Source organism: Castanea sativa, chromosome 1 (genome assembly GCF_040712315.1).
Source record: "Castanea sativa cultivar Marrone di Chiusa Pesio chromosome 1, ASM4071231v1".
Taxonomy (NCBI): domain Eukaryota; kingdom Viridiplantae; phylum Streptophyta; class Magnoliopsida; order Fagales; family Fagaceae; genus Castanea; species Castanea sativa.
In genome coordinates, this window is record NC_134013.1 from 74,738,662 (window position 1) to 74,749,422 (window position 10,761).

The 10,761-nt window shown below is 32.7% G+C and overlaps 1 long non-coding RNA gene across 1 annotated transcript; it reads right to left on the reverse strand.

The window, feature by feature from the left end:
* Nucleotides 1-3,615: 3,615 nt before the first annotated feature.
* On the reverse strand, nucleotides 3,616-6,036 carry LOC142607779 (uncharacterized). The gene is made up of 3 exons (XR_012839371.1): nucleotides 5,801-6,036; nucleotides 4,808-4,875; nucleotides 3,616-3,956 (listed from the first exon to the last, which is right to left on the reverse strand). It is a non-coding gene; the product is annotated as an uncharacterized LOC142607779 (long non-coding RNA).
* Nucleotides 6,037-10,761: the final 4,725 nt, after the last annotated feature.

Genomic DNA, 10,761 nt, shown 5'->3' on the forward strand with positions numbered 1-10,761 from the left:
AACAATAGATGAATGTACTATATAATTACTTGTCTTATAAAAAAACTATAATTAAATGTAAACACTAGTAAAATTTCTACTTAACAAAAAGTTTTTTTTTTTTTTAAGTTACTAAGGTTTTTTTTTTTTTTTTGAGGGGGAAGTTACTAAGTTAGTAAGACATCAATACATAAATATATAGAAAATACTAGCTTATAATTTATCTTGGGGGAAAGGTTTAGCTCCAAATATGTTTTGGGGCTTTGAGTTCCAACTACCAATAAAAAATGACATATACTTTGTTTTGTGCAATGTAGTAAATGCACATAACAAATCCAAATGTCATCTTTTTATTGATGTTTGAAGCCAAACTCTTTCCATTATCTTGGACTTGGATATAGTGTCACTTAAAACCTAATAATTAGTGAGTCACTTAAACCTTTAATTGAGTTTCGGATTGAGATCCGGTGCAATAGAAAGGGCTATTGCACCATGCAATAGCAAATTAAAAGTTGGGATAAAAAGTTTCAAAAGTCGATTTTAATCTCTCAGTCCTTGAATATATAAAAAATTAACCTTAAAATTTTTACCATTTTACCCTTTCACTTTATTTTTTAACTTCTCTTTCACACCCAATGGATCTTAATCCTAAAGTTTCAACTTTCCTTTATTGAAGTAGATTTAAAATTTCTTAAAACTTAGGTAACAGAGTTTTACTAGAGTAAATTGTTGGATGTAGTGTCACCTAAAACTTAATAATTAGTCCAATAAAAATAAAACTTAACAATAATTAGTGAATCATTTATGGCTCATTTGGATAGCAAGATTTGGGCATATGGATTTAGATTTGAGTGATTAAAATCCAAATATCTTGTTTTGATAGTTTTAAAAGATCAAAAAATTTTAAACCCTTGAATTTGAAATGATATCTAAAATCAATGGATTTGAAATTAAGGCAATTCAAATCTATTGATTTAAAATCCAAATCCAAATACAAGTTTCCAAACACAACCTAATAAAATTTCACTTAAGTAGATTTTGAATTTCTTGAAACTCAGGTAAGCTTTTTTTTTTTTAGAAGAAAAACTTAGGTAAGTTAGGACACGTTTGGTACACTGTAATGATTATTACATGGGAATAGGAATAAGTATTACAATGAATACATTAAGTTGAAATCTAATAAGTATTACTATTCATTAGTTTGTTGACCATTTAGGAATAGAGTCCTAAATATGCATCCACAATTTAGTAGAGTATAAAAAGAAGGTGTAATTAAATCATTTTTAAGTCAAATTTCGGTGTTCAAAATAGAGTTAATAATTAACAACAAGAAAATTTTATTTTCTTTCCTTTTGAAGATGTGGCAACTAATGACTTTTTAGGACTTTTTAAAAAAAAAAGTTATTACATGAGGTGAAAGAATAGATATTCAGTACTTTTGATAAGGAATAGTTATTCCTCGTTTTGAAGAATAACTATTCATAAAGAATAACTATTCATTGTAATAAAAACATAACCAAACAACTGAATAGTTATACTATAGGAATATCTATTACATTACAGTATCTATTACAATCTACCAAACGGGCCCTTAATTTGTAGAGTTATACTAGAGTAAATGATTATAACAATTAATAAGTCATTTGACTAGTTCCTCAAGTGTGTGTAGTCTTCTTGTCTCATACACACTTAGTAATTATAAAGAGAAATCTTTTTGGAAGATTTCAAACTCAAGATCTCATAAATCTCATACTACGTCAATCCCTTATGATTAGTAGAGTTTAATCTAAAATAAAATATCTTAAAAATTAATAAGAGTATAACCAACGTAATTTATTTCCCTTGTAGTAATGAAAATAAACTTTATTTGTGATTGGACAAGGAATAAAATGACTTCTTGTTTTTTTTAACAAAACTTTCTAGTCTCTAACATAATTTTTGCCAAAAATTGAGAGCAACGTTAACTGTGAAAGTCTCAAAGGTGTTTGGTAGGAGTGTTTAAACAACAGTTTTCAATGTTTAAACACTACAACACATATGTAAGTGCACAATCGCACCTGGACCCAATAACAGTTACGGGCTCAGGCCCAATGAGCCTTAAACAATATGAATTTGTAGAGTGTGGGCTTGAAACCCAGGTTAGAAGTATGTGAGGATTAAATGACAAGCCAAAGATCGCAAACACTCGAAAAATAATGGAGAATATTGTAAATCAAACTCCTCGGACGTAAGCCAAGAGTTATTATTATCTTCTCTTTTCCCTTTTCTTTTGATTACAAAGAAGTCCGTCCACCTTTTCTGTTTTAGGTTGCCCCTTAAATACTCCTCTTTTTAATACTTTGTACACGTGTTGTCCTATCCCTCCCCTTAACCTAGATATTTCTTTTCTCAGTGCCTTTGAATAGTAACCAGAAGTTTCCCCTCCACTGTTCAGGTGTCACTTCCCCATTAATGCGGCCAGGGTGGTAGGTGCAGGATCTTTAATGTGGAGGTAGCAGCCTTTATCTTTGACATTTTTCCAACATTGGTGCTTCTAGGGCATTCAAGGGTTCACCCCCTTTAACCATTGGCCTTGACCGTGTCATTCCCTAACCTTTACCATGAAATCCCGAGTTCTCTGGTGTCCATCCGCAGAGAAATTCACCCTCGGCTAGATCCTCGGATCCTCGGCGTATGGGCCGACCCATAATACTAACAAGTCCTAAACCCAAGAGCAGGTCGGCCTTCCTTAGCATGGCCCAACGGCCCATGTAACCATCAAAGTCTTTTTACCCCCCACAACATATTTTATAACATTTTTTAATTTACACGTATTTCCACAACACTTAAATAATGATGTTATAAATCTCTCCCCATCCGTTGGACAGGATTTGAGAATTGAGAGATCTTTTCCACTTTATATTATGGGCCTGGCTAGATTGGAATAGTTTTGAAACAGCTGCAGCAAGCATTGATAATGATGGGTTCATATGTTGCAAAACCATTGGGGAAACATTCCCCAAAGCCCAATAGGTCCAACGGATTGGCTCTGAATGGTCACCACCACCACCACCACCACCTAGCCCACTTGATTAAAGGCTTATCGTAGATTACTGGCTAGAAATTGTATAGCTTTCTAATTTTTATCATTTCCTGTTGTGAGAGCCTTACACTGCTATTGAAAAAAAAAATTTGTTGAAGAAAAAGAAAACTATAATCAGTTTTCATGACATTTGCTAGATGGCATAGTACAATTGATTAATTTGGGAATGTAAGGAACAAAGTGCAAGGCTTAGAAAAGTTTTTTTCCCCCGTAGGTTCAAGTTCACTCTCTCCACCTTTGAGAATGAATGTGCTAGTTATCTCACTTGCTATTTGCTTATGATTCCCTTTTATTCTTTAGGAAAGAAGGTAACTCCTTAGATAACATTCAATGTATTTTACAATGGTATTGCTCTATTTCTGGGCAGTGCATTAATGTGGCCAAGTCAGATTTATATTGTCACGACCCAAACCTGTACTTCAAAATTTAGAGCATGACCGGCATGTTAATATCAAGTTTACCTCAATACTAACACGAACCAACCTAAACTAAAGGTGCTTATCAAGAATTGTTTCCTGTATACCTGCTTATTTTTTTGCATAAAAGCCATAATATACAAAAATGTGAAAACCTTGAAAATTCATTTCATTTGAACTTTGCAAGATTGCCACTTGGCTGAAACTTCAGGTATTCGTGCAAATATTACATAGCTAAACATTTAGCAAAAACTCTTATTTACAAACCCAACACCAAAGACATATAACTGAGGTTCAAACCAAACTAAAGTTTAGAATTACATCTGTGCTCAAAGGATCAAGTACATCTTGATTCCTCTTATACAACAAAAGAGCTAAACTACTATACAACAAAAAAAGACTATACAATCTAAACAAAAGAGAATCACAGAATCTTGCCACCTCTAATACTCTCGCTGCTTCCAAGAAGAACCTGTGCACTGAAATATAATAGGGTGAGCTGCGAAGCCCAGTAAGGTTTTTAAGCTCCGTAGGCCTTTGATAAGAATGCATGTAAATCAAATATTTTATGGACATGCCAGCTTTGATAAAATAGCCTTCATACTATTCATATTATTCTTAAATTAACTTATGAACTTTCAAATGAAAATACTTCATTTTCCTTTCATATAACAATAAAAGAACATGATAAGGAACTTAAACATAATTCAACGTACTTTCTTATCATCATACTTTTCTTATAACTTCTAAATAGCTTAACAGCTCTTTTATAATACATATTAGTTAGTTCAATTGTAAGTCTGTCACAACTTTGGGAGGCTTCCAGCACTTAGCGCCAGGCATCCAGCATTCCCCACAATGCTAGGTAATTCCGGAATCATATCATAATACATACTTTCAACCATGGGGGTAGGTTGACATCCTCCACAAGTTGGCGGTTGCCAACAAGGGCGGGTACAGTAGAGCCAGTCCCATTTTTAATGGCCAAACAGAATCTCCATGGAAATACCAGTACTATAACCCCTACTAGCTGAGTTCAGATCATGACAATGAAATAACTAAAAACTATATTTTTCAAATACTATACTTTTACATAACTATTTCATAACAGTAGCATATCCAATTCTTTCTTTAAATATTACATTCATGATATGAGTAATAGCATCAATATGCTAAAATTATCATATATATAGGATTCAATAAGTCACGAACATAAATCTTTACTTAATTCATGCTTATATGTAATATCTCTAATTAAAAGGTTTTAATGCATTATAATTTTCTAAATAGTCCTTATACTTATCAAACGCACATGTCACAAATCCCTTACCTGAAAACAGAAGACGCGAGAGATTTGTACCAAAGGAGCTCAAGTGTCCGTGTTCTCATTCTCATCACCTAAATGAAAGACCAAAACTTATTACTAACAACTCTTCCTAAAAATATAAACTTATACCTCAAACACGACCTAACTCTCAACTTAGTAAAATCTTAATTCCCTTCACATAGAGTTTCCCCAAAACAAGGTACAATCATCAAACGCGTTACATACCAAAACATAGAGAAACCAAGGCATAAAAATTCTTCTATGATCTAAACATACCAATAGATAAGCACATTAAATTATAGCTCAAAACATTTACCTTAACTTCAAAATTAAATCCACAAAGTCAGAGTTATCCTACACTGTTTACTGCTCATTCCAGCAACAAATTTCCCATTTGTAAAATACTAATAGGCTGTCCAAACACATCCAATCATCATGAAATTTTACAGAGCTACTCCCCTTTATGTCTAATATATAAGATATAAATTTCAAAGTCAAATCATAAAACCATAATTTATTAAAAATTGTACAAGGCAACGTGCTCAAATCTGTCCTGACAGAAATTTATGCAACTTAGAAATTAAACCATTATTTTTTTATTACTCCAAATGCAGTGAGACCACTTCCATAACAACCATATGTGTCTTAGGATTCATAAAAACTACTCCTATGATCCTAATTCATAGCATATGATTTAATACAGAATTTTCTTGTGGTGAACATCAAATCTGTCACAGTGACAGCTTCAGTGCATGTTGATACAAAATTCATCATCTAAATGCAAATGGTCTTCAATTCATTTGGGTATTTTTTTACCAATACAATAAACTTTAAAATAACTTATTAAGCATCCAATAGACCATAAAACCATCAAAATTTCAACTTACAAAAACAGAATCACAAGTTCAGCCCGTAAAACCAGATTTGAGAACAAAGAAGGGAAAACAATTAAACTATCAAAATACTCTAAAATCAAATAAGGTTTTAATTACTTACCCACAAATTTGAAGCTGAAACTTTAGTTTTAGGCTCTTAATTCCTTTTTTAGAGTGAGATTTATTGTTTTGGTGAGAGAGGGAGAGAGAGAGGTCTAGCCATGTAAGGGCAAAGGAGAAGAAAAGAAAGAGCAAAAGAGATGAAGCAAGAAGTTTCTGGTACAGCAAAAGAAAAGATGAGGAAATTGACTTTGAGGGGGTGTAAGTGTATAGCAAAGGAGAAAAAAATCAAGACCCACTTTTTTCCACTTTTTGGCATTTATACTTTTCACCCCATATAAACTTATATTTCAAGAAAGGCCCAATGTCAATATAACTTTGATATATATATATATATGTATATATATATATATATATATACATATCCTTATCTTTATAAAATTTCTTTTCTACAACATTAAAAGAGCATATGTCTTCTATAATATCACAATAGCAAAGTTTTAATGCACTTAAAATAATTAAGGTACTAACAAACATATAAACTCATAAATTTAATTATGCAATTAGGTTGGGGGGTGTTACATATATTGCTCTCAATATGCCAAGAGTAGAGCAAGAGCAACTAGCCTCGGCGTTGAAGGTCAATCTGGTGTTTGAGCCTAGTAAGTACTTAGGTTTGAATTTCAAACTCAAGGGTAAGAGAGTTGCTGACTTTCATTAATTGGTGGATAAACTCCGTTCTAAACTTCAAGGGTGGAAAGCTAAGCTTCTCTCAGAAGCTGGTAGAACCACTTTGATCCATTCAACCCTTCAATCCATGCCCTTATATACCTTTTCTTGCTTTAGGGTGCCTAACAGTATTTGTAATAAACTAGATGCCATTACAAGATCCTTCTGGTGGGGGCATGATCAAGGGGTTAGGAAAATGCACCTTCTCAACTGGAACAAGGTTTGTTAGCCTAGGAATGTGGGAGGTTTAGGCCTTAAAAAGTTCAGTTTGATGAACCAAGCCATGCTTGCTAAATAATAGTGGAGAATTCACCAAAACCCTCAATCCCTTATAGCAAGAACTTTTAAAGCTAAATACTTCCCTTAAAGCTAAATACTTCCCTAGAAGCTCAATCCATGAATGCCAACCCAGACCCCATCAATCTTGGGTTTGGAGAAACATTGTGAAGCTGGATAACAAAAAGTTGAGAGAGGGGAAGTGGTGGGTTGGTAATGGTACAAACATTTGTTTAGACCATCCTACTTGGTTCCAAACCTCAAATCTGCATAATCCAAATCTTACCACAGGTACTGTAGCTAATTTAATTGACCAAACCACTCACTCTTGGAAACCTAGTTTTGTTAGATCCTTGTACCCTCCCCTTGTAAGCTCTGAGATTTTAAGCATCCCCATCTCAAAGACAGGTGCTGTGACAGATACTCTAATGTGGAAATTCTCAAATTCAGGAGAATATAAAGTTCATAGAGCTTATGAGATTCTGTTGGAAGATGCAAATCAGTCAACCAATGCACCCTTCAGACCCCAAAATGTCCCTAAGTCTGTATGGAACAGTATCTGGAGGGTTAGGCTTCCCTTGAAAATTTGCAATTTGGTTTGGAAAGTGATTCATAATAGTCTGCCAATTTTTCAAACACGGCAAAAGAGGGGAATTCCAATTGCTTATCTTTGCCCTTTTTGTGACAATGTTGAGGAGACTTCTAGCCATCTTTTTCTTTATTGTAATTTTTCTAGAGCTTGTTAGTATGGATCACCTCTAGCTTTCCATACTTCCCTCCTTGGCTCACCAGTTCATTAGTTAAACATAAGAGGCTGGATGAGACTAGTATGAATACATTACAGCTAATGTTCATCACCCTCTGGACTTTATGGAATCATAGAAACAGAGTGGTTCATGAAGGAGTTACACCTGATCCAATGACTGTCATTTTAACCACTCAAAATCTGTTTTGCAGGTACCAAGAGATCTTTCAACATCACCACAATACTGGACTCAGAAATGCTAGGCAAAAAATCATGGATCAAAGTTCTGGTGGGCGATGGAGCATTGTCCTCAAGATCTTTGGTGTCAGGCAAAGAAGAAGGAAGAGGAGTGCTTTTGCTTATGAGCCTCGGACCAGGCAGGGTGCAGTGGCGTTCTATGGGTGTAGCAACAGTGCAACTAGATCAATTTCAGGTGTTTTACTTAAAGGTTTAAGAGAAGCAACAATGACAACAAATAGGCTTTAGTTCAACCAGATTTTGGTTTTGAGCAGTAGTAAATATTTAGTTCAGCTGTTAGATACAATTCAATCTTCGGATTGGGAAGGGAAAACTGTGATTGCTGATTTTGTTTCCTTAAAGCATCAGGGTATGAGTTTTTCCTTCCGTTGGGTCCCAAACTTTGTGCTTGGTTCTATACATATGATGGTTGATATGGCCTCCAGTGCTCCAATGCACTACAAATGGCCTTAGTAACTCTCTTTGTAATGCTCTATTTTTCTGGTTGATATCAAAAAAAAAATTGTCATTGCCCGTATTAAGGCATAGAAAAAATTTTTAGAAGAAATCAAGGCATAGAATTTATTGCCCCAAATAGTTATTGGATTAATGTGTTAATACGTGTGTGTATATATTTATGTTATAGTTTTTTTTATTTTAATCAGACCAATCTCTCTTAAGATATAAGCAAACATTAGTGACTATCAGAGTTTAATAAAAAGACAATCTCCTCTTGAGGCTTATGATAAATACAACAAATACAATAAAATTCTTATTTGTTGAATAAGAGTACTTATTTTTTAGAACAAGTTATTTTTCAAAGATAATAATCATTGCATTTCGTTCTATATAAATTACATAGTATTCCCATAAAAATAAAATAAAAAATAAAAAAACATTCCTAAGTTTTGGTAAATCGGGGGAATCACATAACTCAAGAGCACAATAAAGACTTCACCAACAAACAAAATATAAATTAGTAACATTCACTACCAAAAAAAAAAACTTGATTTTTAACAGCGGTTGTAACCACTACTAAAACTATTAAAAAATGCTGCTAAAAGTTATATAGGTCTATACCAGCGGTTTTCTAAACCACTGCAACAACCTGAATAACTGCTGTTAAGTTGCTGTCTCTATAGGTCACTATAGGTTATAGCAGTGGTTTTAGGAATCACTGGTATAGAAAACTTCTATTGCAAAGTAGGTTATAGAACTGCTGCTAGAGAATTAAAAACCGCTAGTACACACAACTTTACCTTTTGGAATTAATTATTTATACCAACTGTTATGTAACTACTGCTATAGATTTTTTAGTAGCAGTTCATAGAACCGCTGCTAGAGAATTGAAAACCGCTAATACACACAGCCCTTCCTTTTGGAATTATTATTTGTACCAACGGGTATGTGACTGCTACTATAGATTATTTAGCAACAATTCATAGAACAGCTGCTAGAGAATTAGAAAAAACTGCTAGTACATAGGGCCCTTTCTTTTGAAATTAATTATTTATATCAGCAGTTATGTAATTGCTGCTATAGATTCTTTAGCAGCAATTCTATAAACCGCTACTAAACAAAATTAAAAATGTTTGTATACCCTTCCCTTATTTCTAGCATGAATTATTTTTAACAGCAATTTTGTGATACTAGATATTCTTTAACTACTATAGATTATTTAGCAGCAATTCATAGAACTGCTACTAGAGAACTAAAAAGAAACTGCTAGTACATAGGGCCCTTCCTTTTGAAATTAATTATTTATACCAGCAATTATGTAATTGCTGCTATAGATTCTTTAGCAGCAGTTCTATAAACCGCTACTAAACAAAATTAAAAATGTTTGTATACCCTTCCCTTATTTCTAGCATGAATTATTTTTAACAGCAATTTTGTGAATTGCTACTAGATATTCTTTAACAACAGTTTTTATAGAACACTGCTATAAAAAAATTAAAATTTATTTTAAAAAAAAACACAACCCGCTAGTTGTCCCATTCGTACGCTTTGTTATAAATTAGTTATTGCAGCAAAAAACGACCACTACTATAGGTTCCATATAGGAGCAGTTATAAAAGCTATTACCAAAGGTATAAACATTATTGAATATTACAAAAATATTTTTTTAATTAAAATTTTCCATGAAAATTAGTAATATAACATGTTTGGAATGTTATTAAAATCTACAATTCCAAAAATCAAAGTAATAAAATAATTGCAAATAGTTAATAATATTGATCCAAATGAAGAAATAAAACTTTACAGTGTGAAGTTTGAAATCACAAATAGCTAAATAAAAGTATAAACAATATTTTTTGGTACTTAAGATATGACAAGGATAAAATGATTTTAGACAACCTACAATAAAAACTAAGACTATAAATATTCCCTTTGAAGTATGCCAAAAGTCACTCCAACAATGAAACTTGGTCTCCCTTTAGATTCCAATGTATTGTCTTTGTTTCCTGAAATACAATAAACCATATATTTGCATTAGTAAAAACTATATATATAGGCAAATCTTAGAGAATATATCAAATGGCTATTGGAAAAAATATGATGACAAAAACATATCTTCTCACGTGCATTATTTTTATTGTATTACCTCTAAACCAAGAGTCAACAAGCTCAGCATAATCTTGAAAATTTACTATATTTGGAGCCTCAGCCACTATTTGTGTTGCAGTTTTTGGCTTATCAAAATGCTTTGCTTTCAAGGCATGCTTCCAATTCCTCCATTGATCACCCAATCTCTTTAAATTATGACGCTTGATTATCTCTCTTGCAATCTCATCTTGGGGGATGTCAAACTTTGATTGAAATACTATAAAAATAAAAATAAAAATAAAAACTATAACCACTATGTAGAAGCATTCTTTCTAAAAAAATAAAAAATGTAGAAGCATTGAAATTCTAGAAAGAAGTATAATATATGTCACTAAAATTTTTATACCTCAATGATATTCCAACAATTTTCTTTATAGTCATTTGGCATTGTACGCCAACTAAAAACATTAATAGGACATAAGCAAGGC